Source organism: Puma concolor, chromosome B1 (assembly GCF_028749965.1).
Source record: "Puma concolor isolate L17-30 chromosome B1, mPumCon1.1.hap2, whole genome shotgun sequence".
Taxonomy (NCBI): Eukaryota; Metazoa; Chordata; class Mammalia; order Carnivora; family Felidae; genus Puma; species Puma concolor.
In genome coordinates this window covers 144,802,217-144,822,289 of record NC_141670.1, presented here as the reverse complement: position 1 = coordinate 144,822,289, position 20,073 = coordinate 144,802,217, and the positions used below count along the sequence as shown (strand labels likewise).

Genomic DNA, 20,073 nt, shown 5'->3' with positions numbered 1-20,073 from the left:
GCACTCCCGATGAACCCGGGCTGTTAACGACCTGTCACTTGTGGAGTTTTACCTTTCAGGATTCTGGGCCGTCAGTACTCAGTGTCACCTCTATCACATGCCTTTTCCTAAGAGTCAAATGCCCTTCACATACCAAGCGCACTTCACCTTGCTCTAGGAGGTTGCTTCCGCTAACAGGAGGTAGCAGCTGTTAGCAGTTCACATCAACCCTGTTAGAGCTTCGGAGCTGAAAAGGATAAACACCTACGCCAGCACAAACAACTGTAATCACTAGTGCGGGCTAGTCTGAATTGCAGCCTGACCTGTGCCTTTTATAAGTAAATTTACAAGGAAGATGTTCTTCCTGAAGTTTTGCTTGGTGACCAACATTTAAATGAATACCAGGAGTTGAAGATTTTACCATAATTATCCAACATAATCATCATTTGCCCATATAAAGCTAATCATGATTTTATGTGCAGCTTAATTAATAAGAGCTAAAATGCAATAAGCATTTACTTTATGTCAGGCTCCATTCTACGTGCTTCATGGGGAGTTATTACCACGAAACCTCCGGCAATCCTGTGAATCAGGTTCAGTTTTTAAGCTCCCATTTTATAGATGAGGAATTTGCCTCATGGGGCAGGTAATGACCAGCCCAAGGTCACATAGTAGAGCCTGAGGCCAGAATTCCAGTTCAAGTATTCTGCTTCCAGAGACTGTACTCTGAACCATGATGCAATGCTGGCCTCACAGGACTGGGATTCTCCCTTAGGCCTTATGGTCAAAATCTGTGAGGCCTGCACCTCCCATTCAGCCTTCCTCCATCACTGTGACTCCATTCACCATCAGTGTGACTTCTTAAAGGTGCCGATCTGGTCATGACACTGGTGTAAAACTTTTAGTGACTTCTCATGGCCTACGAGATAAAGTGTAAGTCCTGAAGATAGCCCAGAAGGCTTCACTCCCATCATCCACCTCTCCATCTACACTGTTTATCACCTGCCCCCTGCCTAGCCGTGTTACTTGCTGACCCCCAGTTGGCTTCAGGACCTTAAAACTTTCTGAGCTGACCTTTTTCTCCCCTCCTGTTATGCCAGTCAGCCCATGCACATGCTTCAGGACCTCTCTCAAACATCTCTGCACCCTTCCCTGCTATACATAGCCTCTCCTCTGCTGCCAGTACATAGATTAATCAAAATAAAAAATAGCTATCTTTTTTTTTTTTTTTTTTTTAGCTCTCACATATTAGCCACACAGTGCTGCTTATTTTATATGTTTGGTGGGTAGAAATTTTTTTTTTGAAAATTTTTTAATGTTTATTTATTTTTGAGACAGAGAGAGAAAGAGTCAGCAAGCAGGGAAGGGGCAGAGACAGAGGGAGACAGAGAATCTAAAGCAGACTCCAGGCTCTGAGCTGTCAGCACAGAGCCTGATGTGGGGCTCGAACTCACAAGCTGTGAGATCATAACCTGAGCCTAAATTGGACACTTAACCGACTGAGCCACCCAGGCAAATGGTTTTTTTTTTTTTACATATTTTTTTTAGTGTTTATTTTTGAGAGAGGGAGTGAGAGAACAAGTGGGGGGGGGCAGAGAGAGAGGGAGAGAGAGAATCCCAAGCAGGCTCTGCTCAGTCAGCACCGAGCCCAGCATGGGGCTTGATCCTACGAACCATGAAATCATGACCTGAGCCGCAGTCAAGAGTCAGACGCCTAACTGACTGAGCCCTCAGGCACCCCTGGTGGGTACAAATCCTGAGCCACAAACACAGTTATGGAAGAAGGTAACCGTTTCTTTTTTAGAAACTGACTGTAATTTCTCTTTTGGGACCTCATTCGTCAGAGAGAAACTTAGTATCAGCTAATTCCGAGTCTCCTCCTGTTTCTGGGGCTGCTGGAGAGTTGTCAGGGCCTTAGGCAGGTACGTGTGTGTGTCATAGGGAGGCTAAGTGAAATTGCACCTTTGGCCTCCATGTCACCATCTCCCTATGCTGCTGTCTGATGTGTCTGCTGACCATCCAAGCTGGGACAGTGGTATCTACAGCTTCCTCAGATCCATCCAGCATCTATGCTGTCTTGGCCTTACCAGAAACATCCTGCCTCTCTTGGACCACTCTTGATTGGGAGGATTGGTGGGAAGCACAAAGCTCTCTCCTGCCTAAGCACACCACACAGACATTTCTTTGTGACTCCTACTCCTGACCGAGTTTCCAACGACTCTGGGACTAAGCCAGATCTCCAGACTCTTGCTTGGGGTCAGGGCCCACATACTTTCTGCTCTCAAATCTCTAAGCCTTTCTGGAGCTACCGTCTTGCCCCACATAGGACCCAGAGTTGCTCTAGCTTCTAATTCCCCTTCACTTCTCTCCGACTCGCCTTGCCTTGCTTTGTTAGTCCTAGAAAGCTGTAATGTCTGTGGTGGAGGGAAAACTGGCTCTAATTGAGTGTTCTCAAAAATCTTAAGACTTGTGCCTGGTTGCCTTTGTTCTATGAGTTCTGCTCAGTCACCCTTTCTTTGGTCAATGGATGGCACTGGCTGGGAGGAAAGACAGGACTATAACGAACAGTTATTCCCACCCCCCAGACACACACTCAGTAACTATCTCATGTTATCTTCACAAAAACCTATGGGAGGTATAATTATTCTTACCTAGAGGAAAAAACTAAGGCTTAGTAAGATCAATTAACCTTCCACACAGCTAGCAAGCTCTTTAATCCAGCCCATACTTTTGATAACCACACTCTCTTCTTATCTCGTGGTACTGAAATAATTTCTTTAGATGTCTGAGTTTCTGATGAGCACCTTGAAGTCAAGGCTAGGACCTCATCCAACTTGATATCCTCAAAGTCTGGCACTCTGCAGGCACTCAGACGGTGGTATCGGAAATGAAACGGGTCAAAGAGAGAGAAAGAAAGAGAAGGGGGGGGGGAGTCAATGGGAAAATCTTATCTTAGGCTGTCCCGAAACTTTCCAAATGATATTCTGTCAATCAAAATATAAGTGGAATTTGCTGGTATCATCTAAATCATGTCCAGAAGAGGACTCTCTGTACATTGTACTCTCATATTATTCAAGGCATAGAAATTATTTCCTTATGTCCAGAAAAGGGTGTAATGTCACTGGTGACACAGCGATAACAAATGATGATCATATGCATATGTGAGCAGTACGACCAGAACTAGTGAAAGTTGTTATCAGTCAATGCAGTCCTAGTTGACATTTATTGACTTTCTAGACATTGTCATCCAAGACGCTGGTGGTGTATAAATCTGATAACTTCTTGAATTTCACAACTTTCTATTAAATTTTTGTCTGAAAACTCGTTACCCCGCATTACATAAATCCCTCCGATAACAAATATCCTATTTATTAGACTATGCATCTAGGTGAAGGGTTAAAGCTTCAGGCTGTGACATGCCCAAGTTACAATCAAAGGCAGGTTTGCTGGATGATTTTCCTCCTTCTTCATAATTGCTTATTTACGATGTGCCTTATTTTTAAATGTTTTCTTATTTGATGTTATTGGGGCATCTGGCTGGCTCAGTCAGTGGAACACATGATTCTTGATCTTGGGGTCGTGAGTTTGAGACCCATGCTGGGGGTAGAGTTTACTTTTAAAAAATGTTATTATTTGATGTTATGGCAAATACTATGACACAATAAAAGTAAAACAATAAAGTTAACATTCTTCCATGCTACCTCTTTCTGGTAACTTCCATCAAAGGCTGGTGTATGTTCTTCCCTGTGTGTTTAACATATGTGTTCCAGCACATCTTCATGTTTCTAGGAGCTAGATGTTCCTTTTTCTATCCTCCCTCCTGCGCTCCCCCCTTGTCTTTTTTTTTTTTTTTTTAATTTTTTTTTTCAACATTTATTTATTTTTGGGACAGAGAGAGACAGAGCATGAACGGGGAGGGGCAGAGAGAGAGGGAGACACAGAATCGGAAACCGGCTCCAGGCTCTGAGCCATCGGCCCAGAGCCTGACGCGGGGCTCGAACTCCCAGACCGCGAGATCGTGACCTGGCTGAAGTCGGACGCTTAACCGACTGCGCCACCCAGGCGCCCCTCCCCCCTTGTCTTTTATCCTCCAGCTACCATCTCTCATTCCTTCCCTCTTCCTTTCTCCATCCCTTCTCTTCCTCTGTCTTCCCTCCTCTCTATTTTTAATCATCCACGTTTTCCTCTCTTATTCCCTCTTAGCCTTGCAGTACCCAGGCTCTAGGAAATTGAGTTTTCACCCTCAAGATGTGGCAGCTCCGTCTGAGCTTGGGGGATGGACTTTATTCCTTGGGTTGCCTGCTGTCTTGCAAAGCCTCAGCCTGAGAAAGTGGGGAGCACGTGTGGGAAGAAATAAAATATTCAGTTTATCAAAATTAGCTTATTTGGCTGATATATTTCAGAACACATAATTATTACAATATTGTAAACATTCAATTCAAAGAGTAAATTATACTTACTGTTTTAAAATTATACTTATTGTTTTAAAAATGCCCCAATTCTCTAGAAATGTTAAAAGCAAAAGGTAAATTTAGGGGTGTCTGGCTGGCTCAGTCAGAAGAGCATGTGATTCTTGGTCTCAGGGTCATGAGTTCAAGTCCCATAATGGGTGTAGAGATTACTTAAAAATAAACAAATAAGGAGTGCCTCAGTCAGTTAAGCATCAAACTCTTGATCTCACAGTCAGTGGGATTGAGCCCTGTGTGGGGCTGTGTGGTGACAGGGGAAACCTGCTCAGGATTCTCTCTCTCCCTCTCTCTCTGCCCCTCCCCCACTCCTCCCCAACACCCCCCTCTCTCTCACACAATAAATAAGTAAGCTTTAGGGGCAACTGGGTGGCTTGTCGGTTAAGCATCTGACTTCAGCTCAGGTCATGACTTGCAGTTTGTGAGTTCGAGCCCCACATTGGGCTATGTGCTGACAGCTCAGAGCCTAGAGCCTGCTTCTCTCTCTTCCCCTCCCCCGCTCATGCTCTGCCTCTCTTTCTCTCTCTCTCAAAAATAAAATTAAAAAAAAAACCTTTACATAAATAAATAAAAATTTTTAAAGGTACATTTATATTTACCCCCCCACCCCCACTCTAGAAATAATTTAGTATTCGCTTTCAGATGTTTAGACTTTTGTAAAGCATGATAAACGTTGTATATACTGTGTATATAGCTTTGTCATTTAACTACATGGAAATCTCTGGATACTACATATAGGTCTACCTCTTGTAAATGCTGCATTATATGCTTCAGAATTAACCATTTTCGGTATGAACACTTATGTTGCTTCCAGTTTCCAGGAGGCAATTCTAATCTTTCAATCAAGACTTTCCCAGTAGAATGCTGTCCATCCTTGTCTCCTTAGTGACCTGAGGCTGCTGACATGAGTGACTGTTACTTAACCAGTGACCCCCCCATAACATTGAAAATGTCCTTTGTCTCTTACATGTCCATGAAGCAATCCCTTCCAGTCTCATCTGCTAATTTTGTTCTGTTCTTCCTTTTGGCTTCCATTTAGACCTATGCAGGTTTGATGCAGGATCCCAGATCTGACCCCCTAAGCTATGCACATGGCAGCTGGGTGCTATACTAACAAAAATTGTAGTGGCACACATAACGAGTGAACTTTTACCTACCTAGGCCTATCCTATCTTTTCCTTGGGTTCTGACCTCTGTAAGATTCTAAGTAGCTTTGCAGGTGACAGCCAGGTTTCATAAAGGCCTTTGCTTGAGACCCTAATCCTAGGGTTACAAAAAATGCTTTGGATTCTAGTGTGAAAGTATGATTCCTGATTACAGTCTTAATAGGAACGAAAAGACAGCATGACTTTACAGAGGCCATCTTTAATAGTTGTCTTAGAGTTTACCCATACATATACTTGACATGTGTAACTGTTTCATGGTCATTTACAAGTTATGCTTTGTGAAGGAAGGGATGGATCATTCTGCAGGAGCACTGAGAGGGAACTCCAGGTGAGGCGCCAGGTGAGGGAACTTACCTCTAGCTTGTGCAGAGAGACGTTAGCATAATTTTGTATTGCTGCAGAGATTTCTTCATTTCCAGTCTCAGCTTTGATCCCATGAGATAGGTTGTTTTCCTTTCATCTACAAATATCTGACAATGCCTCTGAGTTACAGATACAACTGTACAATGGAAGCCCAGGGTCTCTCACCATAGTGACGGATTTCACTGGTATAATACAGGCTGCATGGAAGGTAAGATTTGGACCCAAAGTATGGCTTTAATCACCAATTTAAAGTGATATTTCATATAAGAATAGAGGGATCTGTTCCACCCTCATGAGATTTCACCTGACCCTGAGCACTGAGAAAACAAGATAAAGAAGCCACAGGTCTTATCTGTTCTTCCCGCAGAGCTCCTGGCTGAGTCTTCTAGCTAATACTTGCTATTTCCTCAACATGGTGGCAGACGCAATGTGCTGTCTATACTGAAGGGCTGGTCACTTATTTAAAGCTTAAGCTGTGAACATCACCTTCACCCAAAACTAGATTTCCACAGGACATTACACACAGGGCAGGCACACATTAGCCTTCCTGCTTCCAACACTTAGCAACAGTGTATATGCGTACCCTGTTGACTGCATGATAGGTGTGGATGTGTTTGTGCATGTTTGTAATATCATTTTGAAGACAAAATCCAGTTTTAAGGGGGATAATACCTTTTTGGAAGTGGGAAGGAAGCCTGTCCATAAAGATTTCAGTAAAGAGGTTTATTCAGTGGTTGCTGTGGTAGCTAATGCTTCTAATAACAAAGAATACAGCCAAGTAAAGACAAATGGTATCAACCCTCCTGGAACCGAGGCTTCTAGTTCCTACTTAATTGGGCATTCTCTTCTCTGTGTCTGTATATATATATTTACTGCCTTAAATATAGAACCTGAAATGTTAACAACAGGGATTCTGCTTGAGTGAGAAGAAATAAAACCAATTTCAGACCTGTTTTCTTAATTTCTGGCGACAACATGTGAAAGCAATTAAGAAAGGTGCTCTAAGAAAAAACTCTCACCCCCATTGAAAGAGGTTGGAAGAGCCTTTGAAGAAAGATGAAACTAAACATAACACCCTACCTTCCTTAAGACTATCAACTGGGCACTTGTATCGTAAAAGCAAAACAAATGCAAATGTGTATATTGTCTAAAACCCAAGAGTTTGCAAAGCTGTATCCAAGCTCCCGAGAGATAACAGCCATAACTACTGGAATAATCACCTGTCTCTCATGTAGAGATGATGCTCATGGAAACAAAAAGGGACTGGGAAGGGAGGTTTCAACAGCATTAGCCGGTCGGCAACAACCTGGATCTCTCCGGTTGACTTCTACTGAAGAGGACATACGAAGAAAAAGGATGGTTATTTTCCTTGTAATGTGAGCTTTTTTTTTTTTTCCTTCCAAGCTGTGAACTTTTTACCTTGCTTCATTCATGCTTCATTTGATCAATTACTAACTGTATGGCCCCTGAAAAGCGAGCGCGGGCTTCTTAAAGTTGGTATTTTGCTCTCGGATTCCTTTTCATTTCAAAATGGGGCGGGGTGGGGGGAGGTAAGCCACCTTTCTGAGGGTGAGCTGAGAAAGGAGAGACAGGGAGCATGTGTGTCGGTCCCCTTAATACCACGAGGACCAGAGGACGTAGCCCGCGGAGGGGCGAGGGCAGCCGGACTCTTCCATCCCGGAATCCGTTTTCAAACCTTGGGGAGCCTTTTCTGCCATTGAAATGCAAATCCTGTCTTGAGCGCCCGGGCCAATCCGGGAGGCTTCCTGTGGGATTACCTGGTGGCGAGCGCGGAGCGAGCGCTGCCCCTCCGGCGCGGCCCCAGAGGCCCGGAGGCGTGGTCGTCGGGCGCCCCCGCACCCCCCGCCCCCGGGTCCCCCGCGCCGAGATTCGGCCCCTGGAGCCGAGCGCCCCGGGCTCGCCGCGCCGCAGCTGCAGTAGCCGGGGCGCGGCGGCGCAGGGCGCGGCCGAGCCGCCCATTGTTGAGCGCGGCCGAAACGCCCGGCGATGCCCTGCGCCGCCTCCTTGGAGCGGCGGCGAGGTTTGAACTTGGCGTCGGCCTGGAGTCCTGCACCGCCCGGGAGGCGGCGGCGGCCCCGCGAGCGGCGATGGTGAGTGCTGGGCTCGGGTCCGCTCCCCCTGGCCGGCGGTGGGTGCGGCCGGGGCGCACTGCTGTCTTTGAAGGAGGGGGGCGGGCGTGCCCCGCCGTCTGCTTTCTAAAGGGTGTCTATTTCAGTCCCTTCCGCGACTGTGGAAAAACCCTTTCTGTGGGGATGGGTCCCGGGGCTGGCCAGGTGGGGGGAGGGGGGCGGCGCTCTCCAAAGGTCTCCTGACACTCCTGGGCCTTGGCTTTTTTTTTTTTTTTTTTTTTTTAATGGAGGCAGGAACTGCCACTCCAAGAGGAAAATAATTGCAGATTATTGACAGCGTGAAAACTTTTCAGAAGAAATGATCTGTGAAATATTTTAATTTTGATAAATCGCTCCGCACAAGGGCCCCTACTGGGTTTAGAAAGACTTCTCTTTCGTAATTTTACTGGATTGGTTTCTGTAGGAAAGGTCTCAAATGTGCTTTGAGGCGCACCCCCCGCCCCCGACTTGTTCCAGATCTTAAGGCAGTTTTTAAAAAGGTGTGTTCTCCGGTCTGTAGCAGAAATTAAATCAAGGAATTAAATTATACCTGACACACGCTCTACTCTGAATTGCCAGAGGGATAAAAGTGCTTTGCCGAAGGGAAAGCTTAAAAAAAATTTCAATACTGGGAGCATGGGGGTGGGGGGTGGGGGAGTATGTTTGTCTCTTTCTCTGCGATGTATTACTTTTTATTTTTTTTTTTTAATCATAGTGGTGTAGTGAACTTCTGTGCAGGGAGGCTTTTGGGCTGGGAATGAACGAGCACCCACATGCGTATAATCTCCACGGAGAGATTAGCACAGAGGCTTCTAAAGATTGTTCTGTGCGTTTTCTGTTTCTAGTCATTTAATATTTAAGGACTAGTTATCAAAGGCGTGTTAGACGTATAGCTAAATCCCACCCCAAAATGATTTCACCAGAAGTTGGTTTCCATTTTAATTAATTTTGATGGTTATTTTTGTCTTTTAAAATCTTTTTTTTTTTCCTGATTGTGAAAGTATCACATGGTCATTGCAGAAAAGGTGGATCATACAGAACTGAAAAAGAAGTAAACGGTTATTCACAACAATGTTTATATTGTAGGTTAAGGCTTGTGTTTCATAAAAGCTTAGTCATTTGAAAACTTTGCAGACATTTTTTTAATTGCTCACAAATCTGGTTTAGGAACTAAAACTAGGAAATGACCAGGGAATAACCTTGTACTTTAAAAAAGGTTGTAACCAACAATAACTTCTTCACAGAGTTCATGGAGCAGAATTTATTGTGGCAATTTCTCTTGAGTCAGCTTCCCACATCTGCTCCTGACAAATGGTTTCTGTTTGTATAGCCTGTTTTGTAAATACATCTCTACCATTAAGGCAAAGTGCCCAAACACATATCCCTTACCAGTGCTTGTAGCTAGGCTGGTAGAGTTAATATTTTTATTGGTTTCTACATCAGAACTTCTTCACTGTATGCTTGATAAAACCCTGGAGAAGGTTACCAAGGGATGTTGTAGAGAATTTAATTCCCTGGCGGTTTTAAGAATAGGATAAACATCCATCTGCCTTCAGTGCGGTACTGTCTGGATAAAGGAAGACTGGGTCACATCTCCAAACCCCAAATCGAGGAATTCTAATTCTATTTCAGCCTTCAATAACCTGGGACCAAAGAGTATAAAGATCCCCCACCCCCAAAGCACCTGAGTCCAGTAAGAGGTGAAGCCCTGTTTGGATTTACATAAAATGAAAATCCTCCTTTGATAAGGAAGATTTATAATTACTCCTAGGACTTGCCAATTCTTTTCTGTTTATGGATAGAAAAATCAGCAATGATTTAATTGCTGTCTAGGAAGTTACAGAAGTTGAATACAGCATAAGTTGTGTGGTTTGAAGTAAATGAATGGGTTGATTCACAGGAATTAAAAGTTCTTCCTGAAAGGTGGGGGAGGGGTACATGTGTCCTAAAACTCTCAACTAAAGATGGTGTCCTTGGGAGCTCTCTTCACTCTGGATTCAACTTTCTCTTCAGGATTCCTATTTTGTATGTTAAATCTGATGACATCTTTACGTCAACATTACGTTTTACTTTATTCCTCAAAATGTGTTCTTGTGTAGCGCTTTTGTCCAGACCACGTATTCCTGTAACTTCTGTTGGAGGCTGTTCCCCTGGGCCAGCGGTGCTGCTGGTTTGTGGTTTCTTTCAGAAGGTCGGGATTTCATGGGTTGCTGCTTCCTCTCCTCTCCCGTTTGACAGAAGTATCCTGTAATTCTAACCACTGTGTGACCTCAATTGCAGTGACACCTTCCTCCCTTTCTGTCACGTCACTGGATCAGGAGCAGCCACCACGCTTTCTCCCCCCAGGATCACTGGGAGGGGTTCACTTTCTAGGAAAGGTCACCTCAAGAGGAAAATGGGGAAGTCAAGAGTCTCCTGGCTGGGCGGTTTTTCACTTTGCTTGAATGAGCAGTGCCTCCCCTCCACACCCGCCAGCTTGTCATATTTCTCCATGCATGCCAAGCATGTTTTCTTATGCTATAGTAACGCCCAAAGAAGGAACAGGAGTGTAACAATGGTCTTTCATTTGTTCAGCAAACATTTACTATGTGGGAGGCAGCCCTGGAAATGGAGATGGGTTCTTTGCCCTCTGGGTTCTTGTCCTGTAAGAGGAGAAATCAGATGTTAATAAGCTAATGCCATTGTGAGGGAGGATAGGGGTTAAGAATTTAGGTTTATTGTAAGTTAAACATATCCCAACCCTATGACCCAACATTTCCATGCCTAGCTATTTACCCAAGATAGATGAAAACAAATGTCCACAAAAAGTCTTGTACAGAATGTTCATAGCAACTTTATTAATAATTGCCAACAGCTGGAGACAACCCTGTGTTCACTAAGAGAATGGATACACTGTGGTACATCCATACAATGACCTACTTCTCAGCAATCAAAAAGAATGAACTCCTGATATATACAACCAGCTGGATGAATCTCAGAACCATTATGTTAAAGAAGCCAGTCACAGGTGGGGCATCTGGGTGGCTCAGTCGATTGAGCATCTGACCTTGGCTCAGGTCATGATTTCACGGTTCGTGGGTTTGAGCCCTGCGTAGGGCTCACTGCTGTCAGTGCAGAGCCTGCTTCAGAGCCTCTGCCCTCCTCTCTCTTTGCCCCTTCTTCCTCGTACTCTCAAAAATGAATAAACCTAAAAAAAAAAAAAAACAGACAAGAGAATACAAAAGCAATTCTATTTATGAAGAACGAGAACAGGCAAAACTAATCTATGGTGGCAGGTGTTAGTGGCTGCCTCTTGAGGGGTGGAGAGAGTGACTGGAAAGAGGTAAGAAGAAGCTCTCTGGAGCAATGGAAAGGTTCTAGGTCTTGTTTCGAGAGATGGTTGCATAGATATACACAATTTTCAAGCTCCATCAAATTGAACACTTAAGGACTTACGCATTTTACTGTATGCAAAACATTAGTTCAATCAGGAGAAGAAAAAACCTAGATTCTGGAGATAGACCAGACAGAGTACACATCCCATCTCTGCCTCTAGGTATATATTGCCTTGAGCAAATTATTAAATGCCTCTGAATCTGAAAGCTTTGGACAATAATGAAGCTTCTTCATAGAGTTGTTGTGTGGATTGAGTTAATGAAAGTATTTAGCTTAGCGAGGGCTCAGTAAATGTCAGCTGATAATCCCATGCGCTGTGATAAATATAAATGTGGTATTGGTGTATATAAAATTATTTGTACTTTTTGTAAAAGCCATCTCATTTAAGATTATCAAGGATCCTGTAACCTATTAACTGATATCCTTAGCATTCTATATATCTTTTTTTTTTTTTTAATGAGTTCTGTTTTTGAGGTTATGGGGAATTTAAAGTTCTTGCCTACAACCTTACTTGTTCAGAGTACCAGTGTGGCTTTTCTTTGCCACCAGAGGTGAACCCTGGAGAGGAAATACCCACTAGGCAAACCCCTCTGTGTTAGAGGACTGATTTTATGAAATTTGTTGAAGCTGAACTCCCAGACTAGGTTGATAGCTTCCTCTGGGAACCCAGAGGTGGGTGAAAAGGTTACATTTTACATCCTCTTTCTAAAGATGTGGGGGGAGGGGGCAACGAAACGCTTGAACTCTATATCAAACTGATACTGTGCTGCTTTTTATTTTATTTTAAAATGTTATTATAATGTTTATTTTTGAGAGAGACAGAGTGTGAGCAGGGAAGGGGCAGAGAGAGAAGGAGACACAGAATCTGAAGCAGGCTCCAGGCTCTGAGCTGTCAGCACAGAGCCCAACGTAAGGCTCGAACTCACGAACTGTGAGATCATGACCTGAGCCCAAGTTGGACGCTTAACCAGCTGAGCCACCCAGGCATCCCTGTGCTTCTTTTTAAAGAGACAGACTATATAACTTCAATTTTCAGTAAAATACCTTGGACAGAGTGGTCAATATGATAATAGTTTATTTAATCTATTAAGCTTTAATTATTTCAGTTCAACAAAGTGTTTGGGAAAGATGTTCTGTGCTTTGCCAACTCCAGCAGAGGCATTTTGTTGTTGGGTTGGTATTCATTCAGTAAACATTTATCACACATTTACTGAGAACATATTAGCCCTGGGAATTCAATCATGACTGATAAGACATTTCACACCCAAGGGTTCATAGATGCCCCGACTCTTAAGTGTGAATGTGTATCCATTTTTCTGGGAATTTTTTTCAGGGCAAAGGGCTCCGTCTTAGGCTAGTCTTGTTTTTTGTTTGTTTGTTTTATAAAGCCTCTTGCTTGAGGAAGTTTAAATCCTGTCCTCTCCCCATTCCCACCCCCATTAAACACCAGAGTTTCTTCCTAAGGTTTTCTCTTTTTATCTTCCTAAAAATAAGAATAACAAGATATTCTTGTGTAAAAAGGCAGTGTAGTGAAAAGGTCCTAAGACTGTGGAGACAGAGCACCCTACGTCTGAATCTGAGCTCTGCTATCTGCTAGTGGTTTAGGGCAAGTTCCTAATTGTTTAAGCCTTAGTTTCCTCATCTGCAGAACTGTGATGATAATACCTTGAAAGAGGTGTCAATAGTGTCAGATTCAGGCAATTCTCACAATTCAATGACAAAGTACATGTAAAAGTAAATAGCCTGGCACCTTGGTGGGTGTTAATTTCTGAAATTGATTGAGTACTTGCTAAGAGTGGAGCACTACCTGAATGTCTTCTATCTTCTTCACACTACCTGTGATTGTTCTCCCCTTTAGAGGTGAGGAAACCCAAACACAAAGAGATTAAATAGCTTGCTGAGGGCATGATGGTGCCAGGGTTGAAGCTCCACAGGATCCTGCTCCTCAACTGAGGAGTCTCTCGGAATGGAGGTCAGTCGCTTTTCCCTTTTAGGTAAAATTATTTTTAAGATTTAATTACTACAGGGAGAAAGTAACACCAATAAGTGGCACTGGTGCCACCATTATGGATGGCACACAAGTGAACACGGGTGATGAGGAATTAGTTGACCAAGGGATGGGGGGCAGGGGGGTGCTAATGAACACTTCAGATTCTTTCCCCAGACTCTCAAAACTCTGCCTGTCAGTGACGCTCTCTGACCCTGTCCTTCACCCTCCTACCACCCCAATGGCTCCGACTAAGAAGTCAGTTTGGGAGAGGCACCAGGGTCTCTCAGTTAAGAGTCTGACTCTTGATTTTGGCTCAGGTCATGATCTCACTGTTCTTGAGTTTGAGCCCCGCATAAGGCTCTGCACTGACAGTGTGGAGCCTGCTTGGAATTCTTTCTCCCTCTCTCTGCCCCCTCCCCTGCTTGTGCTCACGCACGCTCTCTCTCTCTCAAAATAAATAAGCTTTAAAAAAAAAAATCAATTTGGGAATAAAGACATATGGAGAACTAGGCCACCTGTTAGGATTTGGTCTAGGCTGTGTGAAGCCCTTGCAAGGATTGACCTAGATTACCTTGGTCCAAGAGGGAAGGCCAGGTGAAAGATGGTCTCCAGAGCCCTGTCATAGTAAGAGGAAAAGTAAACTGACCTGGGATGTTGCTGTTCCCTATTTCCATTGGCATTTCCTCAATAGATGCAGAAGAACCTGAGCTAGAACTTTAAAAAAATGAAAGCCAAGGGGCACCTGGGTGGCTCAGTCGGTTAAGCGGCCGACTTCGGCTCAGGTCACGATCTCACACTCCGTGAGTTCGAGCCCCGCGTCAGGCTCTATGCTGACCGCTCAGAGCCTGGAGCCTGTTTCAGATTCTGTGTCTCCCTCTCTCTCTGACCCTCCCCCGTTCATGCTCTGTCTCTCTCTGTCTCAAAAATAAATAAACGTTAAAAAAAAAAATTTAAAAAAAATGAAAGCCAAGTGCAGGTTGAGAACCCTACTGATTTAATGAAGACTTAAGAGTTACATTGGCCAATTAAAATAATGTGTGGTGGAGCGCCTGGGTGGCTCAGTCGGTGAAGCTTCCAACTTTGGCTCAGGTCATGATCTCACAGTTTGTGAGTTTGAGCCTCACGTCGGGCTCTGTGCTGACAGCTCGGAGCCTGGAGCCTGCTTCAGATTCTGTGTCTCCTTCTCTCTCTGCCCCTTCCCTGCTCACACTCTGTCTCTCTCAAAAATAAACATTATTTTATTATTTTTTAATTTTTTTAATGTGTGGAGGTCTAGGGGAGAAATGTAGTTACAGAAATTATAGATCTGATTTACTGTGTAGATAAGAGCCTTTGCACTGGAGCAGCCTCTTGCTTCTGCAAGTCCCCGTTGTTGTACAAGGTGCTCTGTGTTAGTGTTCTCAACATCCAAGCCTCTCCTTTGCAGTGCAGCTAAACAGCCAGAATCTCAGGACTTTTTCCTCAACTACCCAAATGGTGCCAGGTCTACTTACGGATCCTCCAGAGAGGTTCCCCGGCACGTGCTGGAAGTCCCCCTGGAAGCAGTGGGCTGAAGCTGGGGGTGTGAGGAGGACTCCCATTAGGAAGTGTTGCTTGCAGCCTTGTATTTAAAGGCTATTGTGTACCAGTTGTGTCCACCCACCCATCTGCAACACTCCTGGCAGATGAAACCCTGAGGTTTCTTCTCTCTGGAGAGGGGGGGGAGAAGCAATCTGGAGGAAGAACCTGCAAGGATCTTTGCTCTCTGGCTGTCCCTGACCCTTCAAGCCTGCTGTGCCGTGTGCAAGTTCCACTTATCTTTGAGTGTGACTCACAATAGATGTGCATGGCTAACGTGAGGAGAGTTGCAGGGCTGTCTCTTGAAGTCCCTCTTTGCTTCTTCACCATTGCTTCCAGCCTCTGCCCCTCAACTTTAAGCCCTTTGTGTCAGTTCCCATGGTTACCTCTTCACCGCTAGCAGCTGGAATGCTAGTGAGAAAAGGCCGCCTCCCCTACTGAGCCAGGTCTGGCTGGGCGGAGGCCACCCTTCTATCCGTGGGTTCGTGACGTGGGGTCACAGTCCAGTACCTTCTCTTTGTCATGGGTGCTGTACCTTTTCCAGGCTTGGCAAGTTGGGTTGCAGTGGGAGGGGAGATGAGGGGTGATATACAGGGTGTTTCTTGCCCTGGGCTGGCCTGGCTGCCCCGTCCACGACCTGCCAAACTCCAGCCTGATGCCATCTCCTTCTGTGTGTTAGTGCCAGGTGGAGAGGGGAAGGACCTGCTCTGCCCAGTCAGATAAAAACGACCCCTCACTTCCCTGTCTCCCTTTGGCTTTTGTTCCCAATACCATCTGTTTATGGCTTAGTCAACAATAGTAAGTCCAGACTGTGTTCTTGAAGGAATTGGTGTCAAAAGCAAATTTCTAGGGCACCTGGGTGGCTCAGTCAGTTGAACATCTGGCTCTTGATTTCAGCTCAGGTCATGATCCCAGGGCCATGGGATCGAACCTCGAATCAGGCTTCACAGCCCTGCTGTGAACCTCTGCCCCTCCCCTGCTTGCGTGCTCACTCTCTCTCAAAATAAAAAAAAAAAAATTTTTTTTTAAAAACAGGTTTCCATCCAGCTTGGAAGATCAGGCAGGCACTGGAAACTGGGGTGTAGCCCAGGGACTTGAGGCTCAAGATGAGAATGTACTAGCTAAGAATTTGTTTTGAAGCTCTCTCCTGAGATTCTCCTTTGGAGTCCAGCTGGCCTCAGAGTCAAGATAGAACTTGTAACTACAGGTGGAAATTAAACAGCCTTGATAGTGAAGGGAAGGAAAGGTAGTTACCAATTAGAAACCACCAGAAATCGTCACTTCCGAGGAAGACCATACTGGATGAATTGTTCTGTTCTTCCTAGGGCAAGGCTACCCTGTTTTCTAGAGACCCATCAGCCTGCAGATAATCTAACTGAGCTGTAGGCGACATGACTGTTATAAAAGGTGGTTAAGGCCACCCTTTGGAGCCTTATAATCTGTTGGGTCCTGGCTTTACCACTTTCATTGTGATCTCAAGCAACTTAAAAGTATACCTCAGAGATACTGCAGGTTCATCTCCAGACCACTGCCAGAAAGTGAGTCAGATGACCTTTTTGGTTTCCCAATGCATATAAACTTAGGTTTATCCTACGCTGTAGTCTTTTAAGTGGGCAATAGCATCGTGTCTAAAAAAAAAAACCAGTGTATATCCTTTACTTAAAAAAAAAAAAATTGCCAAAAATCCTAACCATCATCTGATCTTTCAGCAAGTTGTAATCACTGATCACAGATTACCGTAACAAATGTTATAATACTGAAAAAGTTTGAAATGTTGGCAAGAATTACCAAAATGTGCCACAGAGACAGGAAGTGAGCAAATGCTGTTGGAAAAATGCTGCTAATAGGCTTGCTCAATGCAGGGTTGCCACAAACCTTCGTTTTGTAAAAAAACACAATGTCTGTGAAGCACAATAAAATGAGGTGTGCCTTATTTAAACTATCTGTGCCTCAGGGTGCCTGGGTGGCTCAGTCAGTTAAGCATCTGACTCATGATCTCAGCTCAGGTCATGCTATCATGGTTTGTAGGAATGAGCCTCATGTCTGGCTCTGTGGTCAACAGCACAGAACCTGCTTGGGATTCTGTGTCTCCCTCTCACTCTGCCCCTCCCTCTGCTCATGTGCATGCTCTCCCTCTTTCTCTCAAGATAAATAGACATTTAAAAAAATTACCTGTGCCTCAGTTTTCACTTCTGTGAAAGGGGGCCATGTCTCACGGGGTTGTTATAAGAATTAAATTTGTCATGTAAAAATACTTTCTAAATTATAAAGCCTAACACAGGTGCCAATTTGTAATATTTTTAAATGATGTTTTGAGAATGCTATGCTAAACTCAAGACAGATTTTGTCAGGTCAGTCCCACTCTTGTGTGACATATGTTCGTGGGTCCAGAACTCCCCTGAGGAGGATAGGACAGTGTTGGAGTGAGTAGGGACATACAGGATTTAAAAGAAATAAAATTTCTAGACTGTATTACATTAATCCTATAGTAACCAAAGGAAAGGAAAAATGATGGGGCTAAGTTGAAACTCAGCCTGTGGACCATAGTGACAAACACCTTGGAAAGGTATATTGTAAATGGCAAACCATTACTTTTCCACCTTGGTACCTTGGCTTCCATTCAGACTTGCTTCCCAAGAATATAAAGCAACAGCTGTGGGAAAGCTTGGGAGACAGGGTCCTGTGTTGGGTGATAGCAAAGGTTGGAAACATTCAGGTTTGTGATTCAGAGGCATTAAAATAGCCTGGAATGTCTATTATCTCCCCTAAACAGCAGAACGAATCTTGGATACTGTGGACACAAATGCAGTTGGCACGAGCTTAAAAAAAGTGCATGCAAGCTTCCTTCTAACACCCAATAATCCTCTTGGGCAAAGTGAGGATTAGGCCTTCCTCACAAACAAGGGGGTGAGTTCATTTTTTCTAAGATTCCTCAGCTGATGCCAAATTGAGCAAGGGACCTATTTTCTCTCAATGAATGACGGTCTCCATTTCCAGTTTTAAGGTCCACCCCTCTTCTCTGGGCAGGTTTAGGACAGGAGTGACTTAGTTTGCATGTAGATGGAGAGTGAAACGCTGGCTCCCACTGACTACGTTGCAACCCCAGGAACCTTCCAGAGCCAGGAGGAGGGGAGGGATGTCTCGCTCCGAGCCTGATGTGGGAGGACTCCAGGGACTCAAAAAAAAAAAAAAAAAAAACCACCCTGGGCCCAAAGTCATGTTTTTAACATATCCGTGCACATATATTCCCTGAAGTGCCATTTCTGTCCGGTGCCTGGGGCTCCTCTGGTGAGAGGAGGCCCCTGGAAGAGCTCCTTAGGCTAATTCTGTCATCCTTATGGTTGAGGAACTATTTCTTTCATACCAGCTGCTAGGTCCTCTGTGTTCGTCCCTTCCCAAGGGGCCTTCCTCATGCTCCATATTTCTTGTTAATTATGTGCAAAAAATCCTCCACCCTGGAGTTAAATATTTATATCCCTCCCTAAATGCTTTGGACATTTGCAGTTTTCCTGTTTTGAGGAATTAAAGAGCCCGTCATTATACCAACCATGCGGTCACACCCCTTGATGACTTATCCTGTTCGTCTCTCTCATGTAGACCACTGTGATCATGTGATCGTGGCTGTGTCTGGTAGTGGTTCCCACGAGCCAGTCTCCCTGGATCTCACAGCCTTGCCACAAGGCAGATAATACTCTGTCCCCTTTTTTATACATGAGGTCCTGAGGGTCAGAATCATGGCCAGGGACTGGCCGAGCTCAGATGCAACCCAGGTCAATCTGATCCAAATCGTGTGTATGTGTCTCCAGCGAGACTGGAGATCAGAAATTGTCTTTTATTCCACACAGATTCTAACTTGGAACCTGCCTGTAGAAAGCACTCATCACTTAATGGATGAAGGTACTCAGAAATTGTGTTTTCTCACTCAGGATTGTTACTTATGCTCTTTTTGTCTCACCTGGGTTCATAGACCATTACAGGTAGAAGAAACCCTATAGCTCACCTGTCCTAACCCAGTGCAGGTCTCCCGGCTGCCGGTCCAGTATTATCTCCCTCTATGTTAGTGTGTGCGCATATGGCCATTTTGGGTGTTCCGCTTAATCATCCCAACTGCTTTTTCCTAATGTGTGGAAAGAAGGGAGGAAGTGTTACCAAATGTTTTCCTATGTTACTTCTACCACATTGCTGCTTATTCTCTCTCTCTTGCTCCTCTCACCTCAAGTGGATCCTTTCTTAATTTTTTTTTTTTACATTTATTTATTTTTGAGAAACAGAGACAGAGTGTGAGCAGGGGAGGGGCAGAGAGAGAAAGGGAGACACAGAATCAGAAGCAGGCTCCAGTCTCCGAGCTGTCAGCACAGAGCTCAATGCGGGGCTCGAACCCACGAACTTTGAGGTTGTGACCTGAGCCGAAGTGGGACGCTTAACCGACTGAGCCACCCAGGTGCCCCTCAAGTAGATCCTTTCTAACACCCTGTCCTAGTGGTCATCGCTGGGACTATGCCATGCACTGTGGTCTGGGAGAGGGAAGCCATAGGAATTTGGACTGGGACATTTTGTATTTGGCTCCAACCTTACCCTCCCATGATGTAGGATGTCAAGATTGTTTCCTGTGTTCTTTGCTGTGTCAGCTGAGGGTCTGGGGGCTGATTGCATTATATTCTGTGCATCCCTCCCCACCTGCCTCATGAGACCAAAAACATACCGGTCTGGTCCAAGTAGGGCATCAGCAACAAAACTTCCCTCCGGGAAGACAGCAGTGCCCATCCACGTGAGACAGAGTGGGCAACTGCAGGGAGCCCACCAGGAAGCTGGCCAAATGTCCACTCGGAGCATAGTTTTATTAAATATTCATTGGGCATCATCTCTTAGAAGAGCACCTTACCTGGCCAAGGAAGAAAAGAGAAACTAAGACTATTGCATGGGGGTGAGGAGCACAGACTTTATCATCAGCCAGATCTGGATTTAATTTTTGTTCCAGTAGAGCGTGTTCAATTTTCTCTGCTTCTCTGAGCTTCCTTTTCCTCATCTGGAAAGTGGAGATGTAACAG

At 44.7% G+C, this 20,073-nt stretch overlaps 1 protein-coding gene and 1 long non-coding RNA gene across 8 annotated transcripts in view; one reads left to right on the top strand and one right to left on the bottom strand.

Moving 5' to 3' along the window:
- Positions 1 to 20,073, top strand: part of SHROOM3 (shroom family member 3) — a 327,995-nt gene that overhangs the window by 232,461 nt on the left and 75,461 nt on the right. Inside the window, exon 1 of one of the 7 annotated variants that reach the window (XM_086704810.1) lies at positions 7,815 to 8,085. The exons of the other annotated variants lie outside the window; for them this stretch is intronic. The gene's annotated coding sequence lies outside the window, so the exon portion shown is untranslated. Of the gene's footprint in view, positions 1 to 7,814; positions 8,086 to 20,073 lie in introns of those variants that run through there. 7 annotated transcript variants of the gene reach the window in all.
- Positions 9,161 to 20,073, bottom strand: part of LOC147581916 (uncharacterized) — a 114,571-nt gene continuing 103,658 nt past the window's right edge. Inside the window, exons 3-4 of the long non-coding RNA XR_015250396.1 lie at positions 11,150 to 11,290; positions 9,161 to 10,745 (exon numbers count right to left, since the gene is read on the bottom strand). This is a non-coding gene — a long non-coding RNA (uncharacterized LOC147581916). The remainder of the gene's footprint in view (positions 10,746 to 11,149; positions 11,291 to 20,073) is intronic.